The sequence below is a fragment of the Salmo salar genome, chromosome ssa28, assembly GCF_905237065.1.
Source record: "Salmo salar chromosome ssa28, Ssal_v3.1, whole genome shotgun sequence".
Lineage (NCBI taxonomy): Eukaryota > Metazoa > Chordata > Actinopteri > Salmoniformes > Salmonidae > Salmo > Salmo salar.
In genome coordinates, this window is record NC_059469.1 from 21,861,568 (window position 1) to 21,875,358 (window position 13,791).

At 39.4% G+C, this 13,791-nt stretch overlaps 1 long non-coding RNA gene across 3 annotated transcripts in view; it reads left to right on the plus strand.

The window, feature by feature from the left end:
* The window catches only part of LOC123731452 (uncharacterized), a 44,607-nt gene extending 30,853 nt beyond the window's left edge, over window positions 1-13,754 (plus strand). For 2 of the 3 annotated variants that reach the window (XR_006762581.1, XR_006762580.1), the window contains 4 exons: window positions 9,812-9,933; window positions 10,828-11,504; window positions 12,686-12,738; window positions 13,153-13,754. This is a non-coding gene — a long non-coding RNA (uncharacterized lncRNA). The remainder of the gene's footprint in view (window positions 1-9,811; window positions 9,934-10,827; window positions 11,505-12,685; window positions 12,739-13,152) is intronic. The other variant, XR_006762582.1, reaches the window with a different exon arrangement.
* Window positions 13,755-13,791: the final 37 nt, after the last annotated feature.

A 13,791-nucleotide genomic window follows, 5' to 3' on the forward strand; every position in this document is an offset into this window, starting at 1 on the left:
CCATAACAAAGGGGATGAATACTTCGAAAAACATAATTCCACTTTGACATTATGGGGTATTGTGTGTAGGCAAGCGATACAAAATATACATTTGTAAAAAAATATATTCGGGCTGTAACACAAAAATATGGAAAAAATTCAGGGGGTGTGAATACCTTCTGAAGGCACTGAAGCTCATAACTGATTCTTGATTGTATTTAATCCAATCATATTTACAGCAGTATGCACCAAACATTTGCTAATTTCGCACACATTTTCTGAGAGGAAAAACTTCATAAATGTTTTGTATTTATGAACAGGTCATATTTAAAATGTTCCACTGTGTTATATTTTTCTCCGCTCTTAAACAAATAAAAAAACCTGCAGGACAGGCTCAGTTTTTCCAGAGCTGGTTTCACAAACAGGCTCTATGTAGGAAGATAAGATGGCCTGTTTGTGTGTGACTCTATCCTGCTGGCCAAAGAGCAACAGGGATGTTTTAAGGCACATGCATAGTTACAGTGTCCCAAAAAGGTCACAATTTGCTCCAATTTCTGACAAAATGATAGAATGAAGAATATATTTGCAAGCAGGATAAAAAGAATGTCATGCTTTCATTGCCATTGTACTGTTCTCAATATCTCAAACTTAGTATTATATACATTATTCTAACTATATTTATTGTATATCTAATGAACATTATGGTAACTACTGGAAACAAAGAAACAAGCTTAAAAGGTTTTCAAGCTCATAGAAACTGCACATGTAATAACCTGCTTGTGATGCGTGCAGGACAGCAGAAATGTGATCTGGAGGTAAAGGTCATGGGTTAGACAGCAGAACTATAGCACACATGACTATACTAGACACCGAACGAAATAGTTTATGTATTATGTCCTGGGTTTGGTTCTCCAATAGTCCTGTCATTACAGCATTCAATAATACTGTATATTGAAAAATAAGTTATATGAAAGAAAACATATTTTGTTTCATTACTTTTCTTTATGATAGAGTGCAGAGTTAAGAGTGTGTTGCCGCATATAAGTCACTCACTGAAATCTGTGAAATTTGAGTAAAATGTCCCATTGATTTTCTCAAAGCCATTTTTTCTCTGGGCCAAAAGGTGGTGTTTCTCCTCCATTAAAAGCCTGTATTACTGTACATTAGCTAAGGGCCTAGATTAAAAATAAACGGCATTGAAACTTTATTCAATACCACAATGTCCGCAGAAATGTTTTGTTACACATTGGAAACAGGAGGAGCATTTGTTTGCACTCAGTGATTCCTTTCAAAGTAAAAGGCTTTCCACTAGATGTTGGAACATTGCTGGAGGGACTTGCTTCCATTCAGCCACACGAGCATTAGTGAGGTTGGGCACTGATGTTAAGCGATTAGGCCAATTCATCCCAAAGGTGTTTGATGGGGTTGAGGTCAGGGCTCTGTGCAGGCCAGTCAAGTTCTTCCACACTGATCTCAACAAACCATTTCTGTATGGCGCTCGCTTTGTACACGGGGGCAGGAAAGGGCCTTCCCCAAACTGTTGACACAAAGTCGGAAGTACAGAATCGTCTAGAATGTCATTGTTTGCTGTAGCGTTAAGATTTCCCTTCACTGGAACTAAGCAGCCTAACCAGAACCATGAAAAACCGCCCCAGACCATTATTCCTCATCCACCAAACTTTACAGTTGGCACTATGCATTCGGACGGGTAGCGTTCTCCTGGCATACGCCAAACCCAGATTCATCTGTTGGACTGCCAGATGGTGAAGCATGATTCATCACTCCAGAGAACATGTTTCCACTGCTCCAGAGTCCAATGGCGGCAGCTCCAGTCGACGCTTGGCATTGCGCATGGTGATTTTAGGCTTGTGTGCGGCTGCTCAGCCACGGAAACCCATTTCATGAAGCTCCTGACAAACAGTTCTTGTGCTGACGTTGCTTCCAGAGGCAGTTTGGAACTCGGTAGTAAGTGTTGCAACTGAGGACAGACACATTTTTACACACTATGCGCTTCAGCACTCAGCGGTCCCGTTCTGTGAGCTTGTGTGGCCTACCATTTCACAGCTAAGTCGTTGTTGCTCCTAGACATTTCCACTTCACAAAAACAGCACTTACAGTTTACCAGGGCAGCTCGAGTAGGGCAGAAATTTGACAAACTGACTTGTTGGAAAGGTGACATCCTATGAAGGTGCCATGTTGAAAGTCATTGAGCTCTTCAGTAAGGCCATTCTACTGCCAATGTTTGTCTATGGAGATCGCATGGCTGTGTGCTCAATTTTATACAACTGTCAGCAATGGGTGTGGCTGAAATAGCCAAATCCACTAATTTGAAGGGGTGTCCACATACTTTGTATATATAGTGTATATATCCAATTACTCCAAAGTTGTTATTTTAAAAAGCTAATATACAATAAAAAATGAAAAAATTATTTAAGTTCTTTGGAATTTTGTACATAAATTCTAATCTATAGTCAAACTGACATTAGTATGAACAGTGTCAAATCTAATGCAATATGGGACTGCTAATCATCTAGTCGAACAGAAGTATGCATTTAATGACTGGAGAGATTGAGTCTACACTGCAGATGTTTCTCAAATGGGATATTTGGCTTGTGTTTTTAGTCAATGTAAATATACCATGGATTATATGTGTATTGCTACTGCAAATTAATGTGAAATGCAATGAAAAATGTAATGTATAATGTATTGTGTAATTCAAAAATCTTATAATTTATCTAAATAGAAAAAAGAATACATGCTAAAATGTACTGTATGTTGTTTGACTTTGACGTAAGACATTGTTTCTTATTTTATCAAATAATATGTTATCAAACTTCTTTACCCATGTGTTGGGGGTGTGTTGGGGTTTACTGTAACCCCCGGAGATATTGCATTGCGTAGACTGTCAGAGTGTATCAGATAATGTACAGATTAACAGCGGACCGACCCCGCACACAAACAGGATGTAATGCGAGATTCCGTTGGCTGCATTTTTTCCTCTGTTGTCATCAGTCATTAGGGTCAAAGGTCACACGATTAATCAAAACTGTTTCTGCGGTGTGAGATACACAAATGAGCCTCTTAGGATTACCCATGGCTGAAGATGGCCCCGTCTGTTTATATCTGTCAGACCGCAGGGTTACATTAAACTCCCCATTTCCATCCTGGTGTGAACTAATCAGCCATTCCATTTGAGTGACTTTACTCTGTCCTCCATTTCTTATTCTGCTGTCACGATGGACCTCGTATGGGCCTCGTATGGGCCTCGTATGAGGTCCTGCTGGTTACATTAGCTGGTGTTTGGACATCTGTAGGGGCTTGGCTCAATGAGGAGGCCTGTCAACGTGGCTTTTGTAAATCGAGGGATTGTCCAAACACTCGGACACGCGGTAATAAAAACAAGCCCCTGTTCCCTGCATTAGCTCTGCATTAGTGGAGAGGGATGGGTCTGAGTGATGCATCATACATGTCTGTTACAGTTAAAGGGATATCTTTCAACCACAGTTGAAAGGAAAATTATTGTCCTCCTCAACTTTGTGTCAATTAGTAGGATTGTGGGTAATGGTCTTTATAAAGCAGATTGTTTACATTTTATATAAAAAATGCTGAATTTTGTTGACTTTTAATGAAGTGTATTAAATTATAAATTGGGCCATAAAACCATAAGTTTGATACCCTTTACACTCTTACCTGAATACGGGTTGACAATGGCAGATATGGGTACTAATAAGCGCCTAAATTGGAACGTAGTACCATGCTATACATGACGTCAGAGCTCTGGCTCTGCACTTCACAGCTCTGTATGGGTTTGGATGACAGCCGTTCTGAACTTGAGCACTGCATTCAACAAGAAGTTGCCCCCATCCCTCCCGCTAATTGGGCTACTTTTTTGTTGTCTGAGTGAGGGAAATGCTGTACATTAAGAAGATTATAATAAATACCGCTTTGATGTCATACAAGCAAGCCAAACATGCGTGAGTCCAAATGTGCACTTCACATTTCCATATCATAAAACTCATGTCATATACAATGTCACTGTTTATGATCACTATGTTTGATGTACAGTTGCAAGATGACAAGGCGTCATATCCTAGGTTGTTCTGATCAGAATGAGCCTGCACCTGAATGCACTCATGATGACTCCTTTCTATGCCTCCTTTCTATGACTCCTTTCTATGCATCGCATAGAGGTCTCTTTCTCTGAATCGCCTTGTGAAAGCCTAACACTGTAAGATCGTATTTTATAACTTAGCTAGTCATGTTGGTAATAGAACAAGCCCACCTGACCCAGATAGCGATTTATAAAAGACCATTTTTGGATTTCGTAAACAACAACAGTAATTGTGTGATGGCGAGGATGCAGGGTTGTGTTCCAAACGAAACAACTACAAGTGTGCTTGCTCTAGTTCCTCAACGGCACAGCTAGGAGAGCAAAAAAAGTACCTTGTAGTTGAAGACTCTTCTTTGAGTCATAAAAGTGCATTGAAATTATTTTGAAACTGTGCACACTTTGGAGAGGTGTGTGGCCACTTGGGGACATCAGTTAGTCCTGTCACTCAAACCCTTGTAATTCTTTTGACTTTTGTTGCACATACCCCACATTTTCCAGGACTATTCTTATCATATTACTGAATGTATCCAGAGTATTTTCAGATTTTGTTATCAACAAATGCGGTGAAATGTACAGTAAATGTAAAATGCACATAAAATCAACAGTGTAATATTTGGATTCAGTCTTATGTCAGGTGAACCTTGGTCTAATAATTTTCCCATTATCTCCAAACTGTTCCCTATGCTTTTTATATTTCTTCTCTATAAAACATTTCAATTTAGCCCTATCCATTTAGGCCAATTCCCACGAGTGTAAAGGGTTAATATATCATAATAATAATAATAATAATAATAATATATGCCATTTAACAGACGCTTTTAACGAAGCGACTTACAGTACAGTCATGTGTGCATACATTTTACGTATGGGTGGGCTCAGAAGCAATCAAACCTACTACCCTTGGTGTTGCTATCTAATTTACTGCATATGAGATGATACAATTTATTTTTTATCACATGGTAAATATGAACTGCTCAGAAGTTTTGGGGGGTAACATAAAAAGTGAAATATCCCAATAAGTAATGACCATTATAACTGCTTCCTTTTGATTTTATGCCACAGCGATCTCTGGAAGCTTTAAATTATGCCCTGCTTTATTTTCAGAGGAAAGGCTGAATTAGCAGAGTTTAGCCAACAGCCTAAATAATGGGCCTTATGGGAGATTTGAATAGTTGTGGAGAAATGTGAGAAGCGAGAGCTCTGGTGTCTGTTGCTTCGTGATCGGCTATTCCTATCCAATAGGCTACTACCTGTTTCTGTGTGTTTTCAGGACCAATGGGTAGCATTGGTTATATAGATTGGTCATGGGTATAAAAAGTAATGTTCTGGGCATGACATTTATTACCTTCAACAAATAATGTAGCAATTTTTTTGCAAGCATGGAAAATAAAATCACCTCATTTCCTTTGCATAACTTTTGGTTAGCAGAAAGTTTTTCGAGGTGAATTAAGGGAAATGTTGCACTACATTAACTCATTTATTTACATAGGAAAATGACATTTTCCAAGGGTGACCAACACTGTGTAAGTTCTTAAACACACTGTAATCCATTTATACAGTTGGTTAGAATTTGGGCAAGTGAGGTCAGGGACGTAACTCAAAGTGACTATATTAGATTTATGTTCCACATAGGGTTTCAGTGCTACATTGTGTTTAAGTTATTCTTTACTTTGCTTTCTACTCCTCATAGAAAAGGTTGACCCATATAATCTCTGGTCCCAAATCAGTAATGCAAAAGCCAATGATAGGCGATGATGAGCAGTGTCACTCCTCACTGAGAAAGATGTTGTAACACTCCTCTAATGGAGGCTGCTCACTTAGGAGTTGTTCACCCCTCCTCACTTCTAAACAAGTGTTTTTGTGTGTGTGTGTGCGTATGTGTGTGTTTTTGTGTGTGTAATTCAGTACTCTGGACAAATTACAATAATATCATAGCATAGCATAATAAATCATTCAGCTCACCTCATTCAATTTTTTCAATGGTTTCCATTCTGCACGTCTTAGTCACACCGTAGATGTCGTTTCATCCGGTGTGAAAATCTGTAATAACAACATAAATAACAATAACTGTTAGAAAGGGAAGATAATGTCATCAGATTGCATTTTCAGTCCCAGAGGAAAGAGATGGAGGGCCACACTTGGCAATAGCTGAGTGTGAGATGGAATTTATCTTTTATTAAAAATGGTTTCTGACTCGGAGTGAATTCATTATCAGTCTATTATCTCAGAATATAGTAAATATGGAGCCGAGGAGGTACCAACACCTCCCTCAGGCAACTCTCTGTCTGTTATGCTGATGTGAAATCACAGTTCATAAAATGCCAGTTAATAAGGGATCGTGAGACAAAGATTCAACTCTCTTCCCTCAACACACACACACACACACACACACACACACACACACACACACACACACACACACACACACACACACACACACACACACACACACACACATAATTTATCAGCAGAGCAGATGTTTATTTTAGGAACCGAGAGCTTTGGTGAAGTGCAGCTCATCCTCATCTCGGCCAAGCCTGGATTCAGTGTCTTCACAGGCAGAAGAGCCCAACTCACGCCCACCACTGGCTTATCTACTGCCACTTTATTGGGTACTCTGTCTACATTGAGTTGTTTTTCAAGACATCTAAACCCTGCAAAAAGCTTTCTGTCTGTAGCCTATTCCTCAACTCAGAAGGAGACAGGGGATGAAACTCCATGAGAGAAAGAACGAGGAATTAAATACTGAAAGACTAAAATAAGGGATAACCCTTTATAAATGTCAACTTGTCACAAAGAAATCCACCATATGGAGAGAGGAAAGACAATGGCATTCATTATTTGTATCCATTGCAAGGCATGCTGCAATCTAATGTGGTAGCCTACTAAGACAGTGCATCAAATGGACAAAAACTGTGAACAAATATTTTAGCTACACCTTCTTGAATAATGTGCATGACTACCTGTGCAGAAGCTTCTAGTCCACGCATGCTCAGTGCATAGTCTGTCCGTTGACTTTCACTCAAAAAATGTACAGTATAACCTACATTCATAGTTCTAGTCTTAAAACTACATTGGCATTAGATAAAGATGAGTCTGTTTCAAGTTTAATATATTTGACACAGTAGAAAGGCTATTTTAAATCGACCTGGCACTCAAGAACACAACCTATAGACTATGCTTCAGACCACATTATACATATTTTTGGGACCATGTGCGCACCACAATGCGTGGATTTTGATGCTTAATTTAGCCTCATCAAAATATTTTTTCTCCCTTCAAAGTGATAGACAGTAGCTAGTCTTCCATCCAATTGCCGAGAGATTTTCATGTGAATATTCTAAAATCTTTTCCCACTAGAGATGTGTTCCAACTAGATGTGTTTCAATTAAATTGACTTGTTGCGGATAACAGTCTGTGCTTGTTTCACTAGCGGTTTTGGGGGGGGGGGGGCAGTGCCCCTGTGACAACAATTTTGGACCCCCTTGTGCCCCCCCCCTAAATGTGGAGTATGAAATCATTTTTACATAACTAATTTGCTATCTTTTTTTTTACATCCTATTAGACAGTGGCAAAGCGGAACATGGTATTTTGCCTGCCAATGCCTACAATGCAGTGAAGAAAACGATATGACAACAATAACGTCTAATGTAACTGGCCCCTCTAACAGTACAACTGGCCCCAGCTTGGCCCCCCCAGTTGAAATGGTCTAGAACCGCCACTGGCGTGATGACGTATGGCACATAAAAATAACATTTGCAGTTAAATTTAAATGGGTTTCAGTCGGATTTTTAACTCTACTAAAGGTTTATTAAAAATAAACCTTGCTATAGAGAATCTCTGGTCTTGGTATGCGCGCTCTATTGCCAACAGCTCGCAGATACAGTGTGGTTAGGCTACCTACATGATGAGAGCGAGATGTCAAACGGCAGCCAAACATCGCTTATCATGTCACCACAATAAGACCGTAGATATTTATTGGAAAGGAGCATCAAGCTCATCACAATGCACTTTCATCACCCTGTGAAGTTATCATAATTTATTTAATCTAGCCTAATAAACTGCATGTTTTCCCGAGTCTTATTGGGAGGACAACATAATATCTTCGCGTAACTCCAAGTTTAATTCGAAATGATGGTTATTATAGCCTATCAATATTTGCGTATAATGGCGTTTCCATCGCCATTTCTCTCATCATTAAATATCCCACCTTTGTTTTGTCAACATTTGGAAAGTTTAGTGACAAATGTTCTGTTTCCATCAGTCCTGTCTTGTCATGTTTTATCCTACATTGATATTGTTTCATCCTTTTGTGTCGTTCTTTCAAGTTGCAGCGTCGACCTCGCTACTGGCTGGCTCGAGCCATGAGTTCATTCCCAGGCGCGCGTGAGTCGAGCCGACTTCCCGCCTGCCCTGGTGGACCATCAGGCTATGCATCTCAAATCATCTACAGAGATGTTCTTTTTTACCCATCACAAACCATGTTTCCATCTAGAGTTTTTATGAGAGTAAAGTCAAACAGGAAGTTTCGGTACAATTTTATAAATGCCAACAGATAATTGTTCATTTGACATGGTGGGATCTTTTTGTGTCGTAAAATGTATTATGCGAGAAATGGCGGTGGAAACTCCTTTATGCGAAAATATTGATATAATAACCATCATATCGAAGTAAATTTGGAGTCATGCGATGATATGGTGTGTAGTCCTCCCACTAGGACTGGGGAAACAATGTCGTTTATTAGGCTACATATGAAATAAATTATGATGAACTTCACAATATGGTGAATGTGCTCGATGGTTATCGTGATGCTCCTTTCCAATAAATATCGAGGATCTTATTCTAGTGACATGATGATTGATGCCTGACTGTCATTTGACAAATACAAATATTCTCGCTCAATATCCATATTCATCTCATCATGTAGACTAGCCTACCGGCACAGCCTACCAGCACTGTATCTGCGAGCTGTTGGCTACAGCGCACACTCCAAGACCACAGTAGTCACATTTTCTATTTAACGCAACAGTTTTTGAGATAAAATTATTGGTAGGGTTAAAAATGCAATGTAAACATATTTAACTTAAGATTTTTATTCGGTACATGAAAACTTAAGCGAAAAAGTACATTTTGTGTGCACTACGTCATAACGCAGTGATTTCTATCCGCAAAAAACTATTTGATGGAAACACATATCTGTTGGAAAAATACGCATACTGTTTTACGCTGATTCTAGAGTATTCGCATGAAAATAAGTTCCCAATTGGATAGAAACCTTGCTACTTGGGTAAATAATGTTGTAGCCTAATATATATCTACTTCAGGCTTTATATTATTCCAATCCTGTCATTCGAATGATTTGGCAGACTAGACATTAGGCCTGTTTCCATACAGGCATATGTATATATAATAGAGAGAATTTGGTCACTCACTGCATAAAAAAGGGAAAGCAATGTAGCCTAGCTCATTAACCCATTTGCCTACATTGGCCTACTAAAGGCATAAACTCCTAGGTTTTAAGATGGGCATAGGTCTAGGTTACAGAAAATATAGGCTTACACCAATTGATATGATGCTGAAGGAAATAGGATTAGTTTACTGATTACTTTTTTGTGTTGTTGAACAATAAAAATTGCCAATATTATGTGAAATATTAGAGTCTCTTTATTTCAATGTGACATGGCACTCACTTGACTTGTATCTTCTCTGTTTCCATGGCAGCTGGCAGCAGAGAGAGGTCACCTGGGCCTAAGAGGGGAGGCCTACTCTTAACATCACACATCCTGCAGGATACTCACTGTAAACAATGGCTAACCCCACCCCCAATCTCCAGCTTCAGCCAGGTATTTATTGTTCTCTGCACTGATCCAGCTTCCTCCATGGAACACCTCAGTCTTGTCTCTCGTCCTCTTCCTCCACTGTTTTACTCATGGCTTGGAAGTGAAAAAAGTTTGGTTTTACCAGGTGTATTCAACTTACTATAAAAAACAAAACAGTGTTGTAAAGATTAGGAATGAGTTTTCATGTATTGTCATTAGATTTGTTACTTAGACCAATTGTTGATGATCAGTCTTGCTTGGTTTGTCAGGGTATCTTTTGTCTCTGTATAACGTACATAGATTTTGACACAAGTAAACATTCAATAGTTTTTTTTAGCTGAATCAATCAATCATATGACTTTATTGATGAACTAACCATTTGAACTGGATCTTTAAAGTTTGCCTAAAGCAGGTCTAGAAGTATGAGGTTGTATCTGATAGTTAGTAACAGTAAAACATGCTAAGAGGCCAATCAGAATCTGTTTTGCAATATACAATAGTTGTAGGCTATTTAGGTTATATTACAGGGAATACTTTCCCTTCCACAGAAGTAAACATTTACAGAAACAGTTGAACATGAATATGCAATGTAGGCTGTGTAATAAAACCGCAAAGGAATAGTTGTACGTTTGTTACATTGACTAAATGGCTTAGTGGGATGGTAACTGATCATTTTACGAGAGCCGTGATACATTTGAAATCTGTGGCTATGCAGGGCAATACTTAAAAAAATATTTGACTTTCAGAGTTGCAATGTTGGCTTATACGGTGTGATTGAGATATTTTACAAATAGGCCTAATGATTTCTTCTTTCAAAGTAAAATTGCCTCACGATAGTCCAGACAGAAAGGAAATCTGTCATATTACGTCTCTTGAACAATGTATGAGACTGTTTTTATTTATCTTTTAATTTCACAGAAATTGACCTGCCACCACAGTGGATATGGACAGAGAAAGCTGCGATGTAGCAGGTTTCTTGGCAAGGACAAGACCTAGCGAGCGGATTGCCTATCCGTGTTTGGGGGCGATTAGAACCAGATGGGTCAGGTTGTGCCCTCCCGCCAGTCTAGGGCAGTGGAGTGACTGTCACTCAGACCCATCTGGGGGGGGGGGCATGTTATGGCACTGAGGGTGTAAGTGTAAACAGTCTCCGGTATATGACTGACACTCAGTTTTGGTGGTAGATCTGACATCCTCCATTTAACTCAGAAACATAGAGGAATACAGCTAGAGCCAGCTAGAGAGAAAGGGAAACATGCTGGAGAGAGACTGGAGAAGAGAAAAATATTGATTTAGAAAAATTAGCACCCAGGGTAGTGAGATGGCAGGAAGAAGGGAGATACACATTTAGAAGAGGCCTTTTAAAGATTGTCATGAAACATAGATGCATTTTAGCTTTGTCTACACCTGATGAGGTTTAAAGATAAGCACACATAGAGAGGGAAGGGGGAAGGAGGTGCAGTGGTGACTTACCCTTCTCTTCTCCTTCCTCTCATTCTTTCATTCCGCCACTCTGCCGATCAGGTTTCTCCCGGTCTATCAGCTGAGTGGTCGTGTGGGGTTTGATCAATGGCAGGAAACCAGCGGATCAAATGGTAATTTATCTGAAAAAGATAGGCTAGCGTCTACACAACCATGCCTCTGAGCTACAAGCTCTCACAGTCTCACGCCAGAATTAAACGTTCATGATTTTCAAACGTCAAATTTAGAAGTTGTTCCAATTAAGTTTGGGCATTATCTTCGAATTCTTAAGGTTAGACATTAACTCAGAATGGTTAAGGTAAGGTTTGGGATAGGATTAAAAGAAAAATATCAAAAACAACTTTCTATTGCTGGTGGTTCTCCTTGTGATGTGGGGGTTGTGTGTAGTGTTTTTCCCCATAGTACACAGTAACGCTGAGGCTGGATGCATACAGCACACCTAGGGGGTTATTTAATATGCACAATTATTACTCACTCACACTCCTCCAGCTGTATGCAAATATACAACATATTGCCCTGGGTCTCTGTGGAGAACCTCACTACTCGCTCAGACTCACAATAGGCTTTTATCTGTAATTAAACTACACACTAACTTCATCTCTAGGTTTATTGATTTTGATATTTTTTATTACCATTGTTCAACAATGCGCAATAAGGGATTGCAATGGTGTTTCCATTTGGCAGTTGTTTGCTGTAATTCTGAAATAGTTTAAACCAGTTGATTGTATTATGCATCTTCAATACATGTTATGAGCTGATATTGGATTAATTGTCCACATTCTTAGAATGTTATATATTATTATATATTAAAGTACTTTAATAGGATACGTTTGCTCACGTCTAATGGATTTCAGCAGACAATGACCCCCTTCTCGGCCCCAAGGGCAAAACTCCAACTGAACTACAATGTGATATTGCTACAATGCTTTCCAAGAAATAAGACAATATTTAGTATTTATTAGGATCCCCATTAGCTACAGCCAAGGCAGCAGCTACTCTTCCTGGGCTCCAAATATGAATAAAAACAGTTGCATCTAAACAAAACAACCGCCTGCATCATAAATAAAACTATATATATAATACAATACATTATTACATCCTTACTTGAATATTACACATTTACAATATAAAATGTACAATACTACAATATTACAATGTGTGTGTTTCTAGTGTGTGTGTTAGAGTGTGTGTGTGTGTATGCGTGTGTTTGTGTGTGTCTCTTCACAGTCCGTGTTGTGCCGTGAGGTATTGTTTTATCCGTTTTTTAAATCTGATTTTACTGTGCGTTTCCCAGAGTTTTATGGACTTGGGGACTATGAAGAGACCCCTGGTGGCATGTCTTGTGGGGTATGTATGGGTGTCTGAGCAGTGTGTTAGCTGTTTGAACAGACAGTTTGGTGCTTTCAATATCTGAATTCCTCTCACAAAAACAAGTGATGAAGTCAATCGCTCCTCTACTTTGAGCCAGGAGAGATTGACATGCATGTTATTGATATTAGCCCTCTGATATTAGCCCCAATACTGTATTTTCTATGGCATATCTGGAAACACTTAATTCCACATTTCTGACACCACAATGCCTTTATAGTAATGATTTGTATCTAATCTACTAACTGAGCTGAGGGATTGTTCTTTCATGAGGAGAGGGGTGTTTCTAATCTGAGCCCCATACAATGTGGTGCGGTGTTCCTAATCTGGGACCCTTACAGTGTGGTGGGTTCTCCTGCCACCCCTTGTAACTCTTTGCTTCTGTCAAAACAGACATTCTCAAATTGAATTAAGGTCCTGTTCTGTGCTGCACCCCCTCGGACCCCTTCGAGAGCCCCCCTGAACCCCCTTGGCCCGGTCCTGTTCCCCTCATCCAGCCGCCTCGGACTAATTAAAACCGGTGTGGCCTTGTCTTCGCTGGATTAACCCTAACGAGGATCCACTGACTCCACCAGCATGTGCCTCTTGATGAGAGAGAGAGAGAGAAACAGAGACAGACAGAAAGAGAAATGGGAGGATTTGTCCAGGCAACCTTAGCCTTGAAACCCAACACTTAATTCACTACAGATGATACAGAAAAGATGGAAGAGAGAGAGAGAAAGAGACAAATATACTTATGTTGATAGTTTAAATCACTAGTGTGTGTAGTGTTTTAAAAACTGTTAGTGAACTCATCGAAATGTGGCCTGATTGTGAAGAGAGTCATAAAACGGACCTCTTGTCAGCCCTCTATGAATCCATCTGATTCCATCATACAGAGAGATGAATGCCAATTCTCTTTCTTTGTGTGTGTGCGTGGGTGCCAGGGGCAGAGCAAAATTCAATTCTCTGGCTTTGATAATGCATTAATAATAAAATGCAATGTTAAAACATTTCTCCAAGTGTGAGTCTCATTAATCATAATGGTTGACA